The sequence below is a fragment of the Zootermopsis nevadensis genome, unplaced genomic scaffold (assembly GCF_977971745.1).
Source record: "Zootermopsis nevadensis isolate Lab colony 2312 unplaced genomic scaffold, Znev_1.0 Znev_ptg000024l, whole genome shotgun sequence".
Taxonomy (NCBI): domain Eukaryota; kingdom Metazoa; phylum Arthropoda; class Insecta; order Blattodea; family Termopsidae; genus Zootermopsis; species Zootermopsis nevadensis.
This window is the reverse complement of record NW_028259156.1, coordinates 10991257-11004697: the sequence shown is the minus strand read 5'-3', so window position 1 is coordinate 11004697 and position 13441 is coordinate 10991257. Positions and strand designations below refer to the sequence as shown.

The window sequence follows — 13441 nt, the reverse complement described above, 5'->3', positions numbered from 1 at the left end:
ATGTGTACCGCTTTTGAATTTTGGCCGGGTAACGTGTTCCTTCCGTGTTTGAAGTTGTCCTTGTTTAAACCAGTTCCTCAAATTGGTCGGCTCCTCCCACATTGTCACACACTCAACTTTAATTATCATTTTTCTATTTATTTCGACAATACAGGCATAGCTACGGGCATGCAGTTGAGCCACCGTCATTAAACAAACACTCATCTAAGAATTGTCTTAGACAACATTTTGATAATCTTACTTGTACTAAGTAGTTTGATTAAATTCAGTTTTTTATTTTAACGTGTCATCTTAAGAGCTACACACCTAGGGCCCTTGAGATTGAAGCCGAGAACTCACTTCCTGTACCAAGTCGTAGAAATCGCAGTTTCAGCTTTATTTTTATTTCATTATTGTAACGAAACAGTATCTTTTCTTTTAGCTCTACTTCCCCTAACTAAGTAATTCGATTTATTCCTGATACAGTATTCTGTGACACGAGGATAAAATAACTATGAAGCAGACTTCTGCTTGAAAAGCTAACAATCGCTCAGTAAAAAAATCCTCCGCCTTATATGGAATTATAATGTTCATTGTCGTGTTCACAACAGCCTGCCACCCGACCCTATAATCAACCAGATTAATCTAGCCTATACCTTTATATCATATTTCCATCACATATATTTTAATATTATCTTCCCATCTCCTTGATGATAAGAAAAGAGTCGAAATAATATGGGGATCACATGGATAATTATCTTGTTGTTAAGTGTGTAAAAGACTTCAGTCACTTTGTAATGCATGCAGTAATTTGTATGACATCCACATAAATTTACTTAAAATACTTATAATACCTCACAGTACCTATACTACCATTGAATTACTTATGTTTTTTGCCAGTTTCGGTCAGTCTCCAAACATTATATACATAAATGACCACCATGGAAGAAAGACCCTATTTGAAAGCTAATAATAGCTTAGGTGGTCAAGATATTCACCGCATTTTATACTACTCTAAGGTTCATTACCCTGTGTTCAAGAATTCGTCACTGCACCAAATATTGAGACATCCGTATGTAAAATCCATTATGTTTACATTACTCTCCCCCCATATACACCGGTCTTCCGAGTGGTCCTTTCCCTTAAGGTACTTCGGCCAAAATGTATTTGTCACTTCTCCCTGCGTGCTGTACATTTTCCCATCTCTTACGCCTTAATTTCATCACCTAACAATATTTGTTTAAAAGCACAAATTATGAATATCTTGTTCGTTTTTAGGTTTCAGTTAATATATATATATATATATATATATATATATATATATATAATTTTTTTATCAGAACGTACCTAATGGAAATGTACTTTGCTGCCATAAATATGGAAAATCAAATATGAAAAAGGCGGCAAATGTATAATCCAATTAGAGAGGAAGTAAGCGTTTTACGGACCGTACTGTACAGCTGTGTAGAAAGGAGGGGATTTCAGTAATGCATTTAACATGGAATAAGGTGCGAGGTGTGTAGTCTGCTCGTCTCCCTAACAGACGAAGCCCGTAACGCAGTGGCTCTGAGTTTGCATTCGTTGCAACTGCTGAGGCTTTGCTTTAATTTCTACCTGAATCAGAAAATTGCTTAACCCCTGGACACTGTACTCTGTTTTCTAACTTACAACTCAGAAACATTACTTCGCGTGAGACAAGTTTTCTATGGCATCGTAAGACCAGATTCAAGACGCATATGTAATATTATTTATTTTTAAATACAAAATAATTCAGTAAATTTATGTGTAAAATTAAGATATATATGGGTATATTTTGCTAAATTATTTACGAACTACTGCATACGATTTAGATATTAAGTTATGTTCGAGAACGAACACACGTTCTGCTCGTGAATTTACCTTGTTTACATCTGCACGGCTTTTGTTTAACTGCCGTGAGCAGCGGGGGAAATTGGGAGACTCTGTTACATTGAGGTGGATCTACTTCTGATTTCACTGTTGTGCCGTAGCACGTGATTATTTGGCTGCGTTTTAAATTTTAAATGGTACATCTTATAGGACTGCTCTTTGGAGTTGGTATGTAAATATGTATAAAGAGGAGTTCTCTTACCTTCTCCGACAGACGAATGTATCCGGCAGACAACGCCTGCCATGGGATACCGCCAGCATAGCAAAAGAGAAAAAAGTAATTACTAGTTGAAGATTTATAGTTTTTATAGTACACCATTCATAATTTTTGACGTAGATATGATGGCGTTTGTTCCATTTTGGTTGAATAATGTAGCCTGTTGCAAAAAATGATTGATGGATTTAGTAAGATGAATTTTTGGTGTGGAATCTCAATTAATTAGATCTGTTCAACCTTTAAAATCGATGCAATAACCGAGAGATCGGACGTACATTATGATGCATAGTTACACCACCCTCCAGAGAAGCTTACTATTTTTATATTGTTTTAAATCCGATGTGTTTCTAGACATTCTTCAATTTAATTCTCATTCCGCATCTAACATTGGCCACTAATTTGATATCTTCTGTACATAAATTCTGACCACAATATTTCAGACTTTTATCATCTTCATACGAACTGCATTACCCACCCATTACATTATCCATAAATAAATTTGTTTTTGTAGCGCATTGTTTACGTCTTTGTTTAAAACGATTCGGCCCTAAAGCTCCTATTTAGGCTACGGCAAGCTTTATGATTACGTCATACGAGGCAGTGGAACGTCTGGTAGGTTACTATATTGAAGTTGCAAGATTAACTGGACGTAGTAGCAAGTCTAATAGAATAGAATATAGAGTAGTAAAAGCTGTCCGCTGCTCGTTGTTTGCACAGATTAAGTAGTTTATGTGTTAATATATTAACAAGTTCTGTGTGTGTGTATATAAGAAACAGTACCTGTAAATATCTATACTTTTTTAGCTTGTGGTATCTCAGTAATATATCCTAGAAAAAGGCTTTATTTTCATTCCTAGCTGTTCTCAGGTATTAGACTTTTCTACTGTCGTGTACAAGACCTCTAGTTATTTCCGCTCACCTGGATATTATATGAGTTACATTAGATTTTATCTGTAAAAATTTTTGAGTATAAGCTACAAAAGCGGATATTTAAATTTATCATAAAAGTGTTGACGATTATATTCAAACAAAAATTATAGACCAACTCTTCGAAGTACGAGGTTTACCTAAATAATATATAAAATCTTGTTGATAATTCAGAGAAAACAACGCGTATTTTTTTTACAAAGATCAATTGGTTAATGCTGTTTAGATAAATAATAGTTTTTTTAAGAATCATACAAAATCACAAATACACTGTTTGCAAAATTCAGTTACTGCGTGTTAAAGTAGGCGGTAAATATGCGCTAGCAACCAATGTATTTAAACTTAAGTTAAACAGTATGACCTTTTCCTCATTTTCATTTATTTGGCTCTCGTCTCTTGAGTAGTGATAATACTTTGGCACTCACGTGACTGCTCAGCTGATATAATACTCACCTTCTAACGCCACATCTAAATGTAGCATTTTACTGTTTTTTTTGTTGATGCACGTTAAGCATTTGTATGGAACATTAATCTGAGCAAATGTAGAGTAACAGAGATGTTACAGGAACATTGTGGAAGGACATATTTGTGGTAGCGGAGCTCAGAACAGGGTAGACGAACATAGATTTTTTGTAGGGTTTTGTGGAAACGGCTTTTCGTACCGAGTTTCAGGGTTGATGTTGCGGAGGTTTGCGAGGAAATATAACTTAATAGAGCTTCTTGACAGGGTCCATTAGCTTTCCAGACAGGGAAAAAATACACTCTTTTGTCTCTTTTATAAAATATTTAATAATTTGTTTCCATTCACAAAGAAAACAAATTAAATACCCATTAACTAGGTCAATGAAGTTTACTAGGAATACATTCAAGGTTCATTCTGATGAAAACAGAATTATATGAATACAATTTGTCGATTAAGTACTTGATTTAAAACCATTGAGACAGGCGATATAAATTGTTACCACTGCCCTAAAAAATGCTAATTCGATTTTCTTGATTGCGTTACAGAGGTTTCTGTTTTGACTTTGATTGTAGTTATTAAGCTAATCGAAACAAAAATTGACAGTGGAACCACGGTTCCGGAGAATGTGACGTAAATACGTCTTTGTTTTTAAATTATATTTAGGCAATAAATACAATGAAAGGAAGTTTATATATTAGCTTTATTCTAAATATTCCCGTTATACATGCTTTACAATTGAGTAAATAGTTTGATTAAGACATTGCTTATTTAACTTGAATTACTTACGCTTAAGATAGATCTGTGGTAGCTGAAATATGTTATAAAATTTGTGCACTTTAGAATATCAACATTTCGTGCAAACACCATACCTATACAAGATTTTGATCTAGTAGTACTACATTGAGGATTTGGCATCAACATTAAGCCAAACGTTTCCTCCATAAATGTGACAAAGCTGTGACTCGGGGCTGGATCTTACACATCTTCGTAACTAACGCTGTTTTTGCCGAATGACCCTTCCGTATAGACGTATTTACGTCAAAAATGCATCAGCCAAGTAGGTGAATTTCTGAACGTAACCATTTTCCATAATTTGAGAAAATATCAAAAGGAGAACCTCAAAAAGCTGTTTATAAAGTAACCACACGTAAACAGTTGAACAACAGCCGGGCCAACCCCTTGCGCCTACTGCACTAGCTTTGGGGTAGAAGGAAAACAAATTTAAACCAAATACATTACCAACATAGGAACTGATACAGCGAACTGCAAAGTTTTACAGCTGGGAAATAATGTTTTTAGTATGGACAGTATATGTTTCCTAGGCTGCTACCCCTCCCAACCCCTGTGATACCCATACCTTTTTAGTATTAACGGACGTGGAAAAAACAAATTCGTCCCAACTACTGTAAGAAGGATGAGATTTTCAGGACTTGTAGCACATATTTGAGAGATGAGAAATTCATACAGCATGTGGGTAGGGAAGCGAGCACTTGAGAGAATAACAGGGAAATGGATCTTAAATAATTAGTGTGAGGGTGTGGGCTAAATTAATCTCACTCGGGATAATGCCCAGTGGCGGAATGATGTGAACAGGGTAGTGGACCTTCTGGTGTATGGAATGTCTCGACAACCTAAGCAACTGTCAACTTCTCAAGAATGACTACAGCAAGCAGTGAGTTATACGCACATGTTTATACATATGAAATACAAACCAACATTATTTTATCTCTGTTTGTATTAGAATGCACCGTGAAAAATATCTACGATTATAGGCCTATTAATTTCTAATTAATTAATAGCCAAAAAGTTATTATTTAAATACAGTTTGTAGTTGAACATAGTTTATTGTAACAGAAAACATAGGTAATTAATTTATTTCTTTTATATATTAAATCACCGTAAATATTTTAGTGCGTCTTGGTGCTTGTTATTTGTTAATAGCTCGAATGGCGTTGTAATACAAACGTAGCCGTAACCGGTAAATTCAAACAGGAAAATCAACACATTTATGTTCGTCGTGTATCCAACATTGACAAACATCGTCCATATTTTTACTGCTCAGAAACCAATGAGTCAGGTTGATTCTTTTCGAAATGTAGAGTGTGATTTGTTTTTACACTAATTTATGCCAGTAAAAGTCAAGTAATAAACAATAGGGCTTATTTTAGTAAACCACATTTTTACTTATCGTATCTTTAAATCTAATTACAGACGGCTGGATTAGTAAAACCTTCTATTTCTTTGTAATAAGTCACACTCATTGCGTACTGAACTGTTCATATATCTGTCAGCTCATTTGCTCGGTAGAGAAGGGCTTGTTTTAAAATGATTTGCTTATTACTTAACAAAAAGAATTTCTGTTGTGTTATCAACAAGAGGTGAAAAGGCCTGGATAACGGATTGGTAACATACTGTTAATGCGTAAGGGATCTCAGAGGTAAATTTAAAAGAATTCTTAACTTCTACAGTGGGTGGTTAGCTGTACGCTCCGGCCGTTATTTCCCTCGGTAAGAGCCCCTACTGGTATACGTTCAAGAAGAAACTGATTTGTTTCAGCAATCGATCTGGACTTAGCGGCAAAGAAAAAAGTCCTGCCCCTGTCAGGAATCGAACCCAATTCATCTCTAGTCAGTCACGTAGCAAATTATACTAGTTTCAGGAAAATCGTTAGTGTAGTTATTACAAGTGACGTAGCTTCTGGTACGTATTTTGAGAGGCGTTTTATGCTGACGCATTTTACCGGAGAAATGCAGCGACAGTGTCCTCATTTAACTGATTGCAGTGCCCCTTACACCAGAAAGAAACAGATGATTTCGCCTCACGAGAATGGAACACGGAATGGTAGGGAGTCGCTGGGGTTGATACGGAAGATGGTGAGTAGAGCTCGGGCCTATTCGTCGGTTTGTTTCCGGAGAAAGCCGAACAATATACTTCATATTGCGAACATAGCGACGCACAACAAGCAGACGTCGGCCTGGTATCGGTTGATTCAGGTTAGTCAGGAGTCAGATTGGCCCGACTTCATCAGAACTACCTGCGTTGCGCTATTTTGCGATTGCACTTTCGAAGTACGCATTTGTTTTCCATTTTCGACAACCCCTCTGTTTATTTACACAGTGTTATCGTGAACTTTGAAACGGACATTTTATTTTCGGGATGAAAGTCAAATGACAGTGTTAATGAAACATAACACAGTGAGCAGACAGTAACATTACAATGTAGTGCTTTAATATACGTAGTTATTTTTAATTTTTGTGGAAGCTTGAGACTTTTAAATCAGACAGATAAGTAAATTAATACAATTTTGTGAACGTGGTGATTAAAAATACGTTTGCTGAATTGAACATATACGGCAGCCGGAAGAACGAGTCGACTGTTCAACAACATTGAACGGTAAGCCTCCATATTTTATGCGGTTCCTACTTTACATTTGATGTTTATTTCGTGAAGCAAATATTTTTATCAGAAGACATTACATGATTATTTTTTCAATTGTATAGCTGACAACTTATGACTGCTGCATGTTTTCTTAACTCCAAGTGTAGCAATTTAGAAAATGTTGCATTTATTTGTTCTGAGACGTATTGTGTTGAAGCTGAGACTTCGAAGCGTCTGACTGTTTTACATCATTCATATCTCGTCTTCGTCTCGTTTATAGCCACATTTAATACATTTTCTCCATTAAAATATAACAGGTTCTTGTGGTTTATGGAACAGTTACATATAATTATTTTTTAAGTTTTGCTATTTAAATTACATTAATGTCACAGAATTTATCATTTTATCTGCCTGTACCAGGAAACGTTTTGTATTAAATTAATTTTATTTTATTTTTGGTGTTGCACAAAGCTATGGATATAATTCGTCTGGTTTGTTAGTTTCTTGATATTTGACAGACTTGCATTTTGACTCGTAATACCTAGTAAAGAGCTTAAATTGCTTGAACAATTTCGATTTAATTCAGTTGCCAATATCAGACTCTGGAATTGACCCTCGGACTATTCGATACACTGGCTACAGGTGCAGGACTGTATTGGTTGTTTAGTTACAGTTTAAATTCTGTCACAAGGAAGGCACATGTTCATCAGCACTTTAAAATCTAGGTTAGTTCATGAACATAGAATAATATAAACTGTTACCGGAAAATTTTGCTATTAACGCGTAATTTGCTATGCAGTTTACGTTTTCTGTACGTGTTAAGAGTGAATAGAGCATTTTTAAATGTTATTGATCAAATTGTAACGCTGTGCATAATTAAAACTGAAACATTTCAATTTCAACGTTTTGTAATTCCAATATAGAGCAGTGGCGATATAATATTGACAGGGGGCACCGAAAGACTACCACTTTGTCCAACAGAAATCCCACGTGGATTGAGCGAGCCCGAGTCCCGCTGTGAAAAATCGCTATCTCCTTAAGCTATGGCATGGCCTGTGTTTGGATTTAATATTGTATTTTAAACGAATCCTAATTTGTTGACGAATTTGTTTGGTTAGTTTAATCTTATTTTTTTGGTGTACCATAAATAAAGCATAAATGTTACAACTACGCGTATTTTGGTGGTAAATTATACCTTTTTCTGTGGCTGAAAATTGCCTTTTTGAAAGTCTTCATATCTGCCTCGTAACCTAATTCACAAACAGTGAGAGCAGTAACTCACTCTCCGAGCCGCTAACGCGTGCGTGAGATTAGAACGATGCGTGTAATTTTAATACGATTGTGCCATACGGCAGTACATTAGCTTTTTATTTCTTTGCCCTGAGGTAAATTACACAGTGGAACTTTAAAAAAGGAACAAAATTTAATCCAGTTAATTATTAACACGCTTTGCCTATTATACAAAACTTAGTGTGTTGCTTCTACATCAGTTAATACGAAACAAGTAATACACGGACGTAAAATTGTAGCCACATTTCTATTTGAAGAGAGACATACCCATCTATCAAACCGGAATGTTCAATCATATTTGGCGGGTTGCTGGTCATCGCAAGAGACCGGCTCCAGACACGTAGAAGAAGGTAATTATAGTTTTCAATCCGTTCAGTTAAAACGCCACGCTATGAAGACGTATTGGGTAATGGAGATACAGTTCCACGCGTTCTGAATCTCGGCATTAGGTAGATGGAGGTAAGTGTTCAGGTGATGACTCAGTCGTTATAACCCCATGGGGTAGAGACACCACTAATAGTTGGCTAGTACGCTGGGTGGGGAGGAGTCGATATTGACACATGGGTTAGGAGAAAGAAAAGAATGGTCTTTGCCTCAACTGGAATCGAATCCTGGTCTCCATTACGTGCCCTAGTTAATGCTCTGACTGATCTGTCCTGGCTCTGATGTGGAGAGTAGCTACTAATATATTGAACAACCAGTCGCGGAGAGCCGACAATGGGTGATTATGCAGCTTGTTATTTCGGTGGGGTATGACTTTCCTGACCATAAGGAATACCAGCACACCGGATTTATACGAATTCTGTAGAAGGAAATATGCACCGCCAAGCGATCTTCTAAATCTGCTTTCCTATTGCAAACATTTAAATTTACAAATATCGCGTTGTAAAAATTACCCCTGTATACTACTTGATGTAAGCGTAATTAGCTGCCCACGACAGGATCTGAGTTTTTTTCCGTAATGTACTCGAATTTCTGGTTCTTTCAGTTCTTCAGTTATTTAAAGAATATTGAATTTCTGTTATCTCGCGTCAATTAAACAATGAATTTCCTGTAGAAGCAAACGGAAGTGCGTCATACAAAGCCTGCTTCACACCTGTGTTTGATTTGAACATCGACAGTTTTATGTTGTGGTCTCGGCTTCCTCTTACATGCGTTATGAATTGACGTTGAGTGGCCTCGGCAACAAAACAAGTACTTAAAAGTTTCATGTTGCTAGTTCAAATTATCTGTCAGAAACAATTTCAGTGTTAAGTGGGTGTTAATGAAGGACATTTGTGGAATCGACAAGGGAACTGTCCACAACGCGAGGTTCAAATCAACTCCTTTAATTTTTAGTTCTCTACCTAACGTCGCGGTTCAGTGGTTAACACTTTTACCTCATATTTGGAATATCTCGGGTTTGAATCCCGATCTAGATACCAGCTATCCTGCCTGACGTTTGCCGTTACATTAGTAAATCGCTACAGAAAACTTTTTATAGTAGGTTACGTATTTTAAAATAGGACACAGCCGTTTCCACACCACTTCTTATTGCGTAATCATCATACCATTCAACAGACCAGGATATTTTTTATGCAGTGTGTAAAGTGAACGTACAATAGTAATGTCTGCCCGAATATTTTATCTTCAGAATAACTTAACTGATTTCCCTATTATTTAGCAAGGGAAATATGCAAGAAATAATTTCTGAGCGAGTTTCATATTTGTCCGTGCTGTTATTCGTACACTGCAACCAAGTTTTAACACGAGGCTCGTGCCAATTTTCCATTTTAAAAAAATCGTTTTAAACTGATTATAATATTAAAATTATTCTTTTTTGGAATAGTTTTAAATTTGAACGGATATTTGTTTAACTATATACGTAGAGGAGTAATATATCTGTGTTGTGTAATAACTCTGCTGTATTCGTTAGACGACAGCAGATTAACTCAAATACTACATTCTTAATTCGCTGTAAATTCGCTGTAACTTCGCGGTAACTTCTCAGTGCAACAGCTACGCGCTGGATCTGACTACAAAAAGTACTAGACGAACAGATTTGTTATTGTATGTTTTTATTACTATAAGTGTTAACTCTGAATCCGTTCAAAATCAGCCGCGTTCTCTGCTTTACTACTACTACTACTACTACTACTACTATGGCGTAACAGCCCAAAATCGAGCCCTAGCCTCCTCTATCTTCTTCCTCCAATTCTCTCTATCCAACGCTGCTGTTCCAAGGAGATTTCTGGAGTCAGTCGTCACTGCATCCAGCCATCTACCTTTAGGTCTTCCCACTGGCCTTCTCCCATATATTGTTCCTTCCAATATTTTTTGGGGTAACCTATACTCTTCCATCCTGTAGACATGTCCAGCCCATTCCAACCTTCTCAGTTTAATGTGAGTTACTATATCATCACTTTTATATAGTCTATATAGCTCATGATTGTAGCGTATCCTCCACTTTGAGTTTTCCTGTACTGGTCCAAAGATTCTTCTCAAAATCTTCCTTTCAAGTGCGCCCAGCATCATTTCTGTTTTCTTTGTCAGTGTCCAGAGCTCACTTGCATAGCAGAGGATGCTCCTGATGATGGTCTTATATATCCTTATTTTACTGTTTTTATGTACACAATTAGATTTCATAATCCCTTTTAACGCAAAATATATTTTATTTGCTGCTGTTATTCTACTTTGTACTTCAGTCAACTCATCATTATTACTTGTCAGGATTGTTCCAAGATATTTAAATTCTTGTACTTCTTGGAATATCTCCAATGTCATGTTAGGCTGGATCGTTATTCTTTGTCTATCTCTACTTTGTATCATCCATTTAGTCTTCCTTTCATTAACATGTAACCCTACTTTAGCAGCTCCTAATTCCAGATCCTTATATATTCCTTCTAATGCTGGTAGCGTTCGACCCATTATATCGAGATCATCGGCATATCCTACTATTTGGGCATTCTTATATAATAATGTGCTATTGAGATCCACCTTGGTTTGTTTAACAACCCAGTGCAGAGCAAGATTAAAGAGCATTGGTGCTAGACCATCCCCTTGTTTAAGTCCCGATCCAATTTCTCTGCTTTGGGCATACATAATCCGAAAGCTCCAAGCGCTATTTTTGATTTTGGTTTACGTACTCTGATGAGCGATGTGCCAACTATGAGCTTTCATCGTATAACGCCTGTCATCATAACTGTCATTGATTAGACCATGCAGCTTCTATTCATGGAATAAAAAATTACCTCTCATTCAAGGGAAGAACATGGATTGAGGGTCTATGAGAACAGGATACTGGATTTTTTTATAGTTTATTTATCAACACTTTTAACATTTCAAAGTATATGGCGTGAAATGATAGGATGATTAATGAGTAATCAATTTCAAAGGTTGTAGGTGTTGAACTTTTATGTTGTTACGCTGTGTAGTATTTTGACTATACGCTAATGTTCCGGAGGAACTTGCTACCTGCTGGTTCAGTAATGAAGACCACCTTATATATTTGTACCCCCTTGGAAACCTTAAATCCTACAGGTATAAAGGTTGCGGAAGGGAGCGTTAGTGGTCTAATTTAAGAGACTGTTCCTGTGTCTGAAGAGACTGGTGAAAACCTCGGAAAACGTCGATTATAATAACCCTACTCCAGACTGAGATTTGAGTCTAGAGCCTTCCGAATACGACGTTGGTATGTTAGCAGCTAGACCGTGACGATTGGCGATGCTCATATTATTTGGACATGCGCGATATGAAGAGTGTGGAGAACTTTAAGTAATTCGTAAGCTTCATCAAACAGTAACAGTGTGATAAAATTAAGGAGGATGAGATGGGTGGAACATGTAGCGCACATGGGATAGCCGAGAAACGCACGTTTTGGCGGAATACCTTAAGACAGGAGACCACTTGGGATACGTGGGCGTAGATTAAAATATAACATTAAAATAGATCATAAAGAAATAGGTTATCATGTAGTGGGCAGCATTCGTCTGGCTGAGAGGAATATTGTACTCTTTAGTCAATCTTCAGATTTCGTAAAGCATTTGTTGGTCAAGAATGTATAATAGGCCGGAGAACTTGATATGCGTGCAAGTGGTGAATATTTTTGAAGAAAGGAGGGCATAAAGGCCTGCCTGAACCATTCCAATGTCATTACTATGAATTTCTAACGTTTATTATCGTACACTTTCACCGTGCCATGTAAACTACCTCTAATCAGAGTGTCTTGTAGTGAGTCACGAAACAAAAACCGCGCAACCCCTGAAACTATGCGCCGTTGGTCTGGCGCACATTTATCTGACACAGCAAAGCCAACATGAAGCGTGACTGCTGTGCTAATCCGCGTTGTGGTTCCTCTTTGTTTGGAAGTAGAAGTGCAGCGAAGAGCTTTATTTTTGTGTCACTTGTACAGCTGAGGTGTGAAGGCTTGAGGCCGTGTGTAGTGAGAGACAGACGTCTCTGCGACGATGTCTGATATCAGTAAGCGCCGGTCCACCTTCTACAACGCAGTCTATTGTAGTTTTCCATAAAGGACTATAGAGCGGTTTAATTAACGAATTAGTACGGACAAATGAAGATTCCTGTCTTCTGGGTTGTTGCGTCATATAGTCTGGTCTGAAACGTCGAAAACGTCTACTAGAATACACAGCTCAACAACGCAGAAGATCTCTGATGGCTGGAGAAAATTTTATATAAAAAAACCTTCAGCAGTTTCTGGGCATAGAAAGTTCACTAGAGCTAGTTAGCAGACTATTATTATTATTACTACTACTAATACTAATAATAATAATAATACTTGACTATTAGGGTGCAAAAACATTCATCACCATCGTCTCGAAAGCCCGGCAATAGACTTTACTCTGAGACGGTTCAAAACAATTCTCTTGTACCTGAAATAATATTTTAAATTTTTGTTTCTACATGCGTGCTACATAACCCGTCCATTTCGGTCGTTATTTTAACTCAATTTTAATGTTATTTCTACTTTCTAAGGGCCAAGTTTTCATCTCAACCCTTAGGCAGCTCAGATATGAAATTAGTTTCAAAAAACTCGAAAGTATGGTTTTATTAAAAAATTCATTGTTTTAAACCTAAGGTCATACTCAGAGTCACGTAAAAGATTGTTGCGCAACTGTTGTTCTAAGTGACTCTTTGAATGACCTCCACTTCATAACAACGGTATTTTTATATAAAACCATAGTTTCCAGGTTCATGAAACTGATTTCGTGGAACTGGTTCCTATGTGTATGACTCGCCTTAGTTCTCAAACACCCTCAGTTTTCCCTTTGTGATTTATCGCA

The 13441-nt window shown here is 36.8% G+C and overlaps 1 protein-coding gene across 6 annotated transcripts in view; it reads left to right on the top strand.

Moving 5' to 3' along the window:
- The window catches only part of LOC110831950 (acetylcholinesterase), a 322930-nt gene that overhangs the window by 32097 nt on the left and 277392 nt on the right, over positions 1 to 13441 (top strand). For 3 of the 6 annotated variants that reach the window (XM_087355404.1, XM_087355405.1, XM_087355406.1), the window contains exon 1: positions 6376 to 6887. The exons of 1 other annotated variant lie outside the window; for it this stretch is intronic. The gene's annotated coding sequence lies outside the window, so the exon portion shown is untranslated. Of the gene's footprint in view, positions 1 to 6375; positions 6888 to 13441 lie in introns of those variants that run through there. 2 more of the 6 variants (XM_087355400.1, XM_087355398.1) reach the window with 1 other exon arrangement.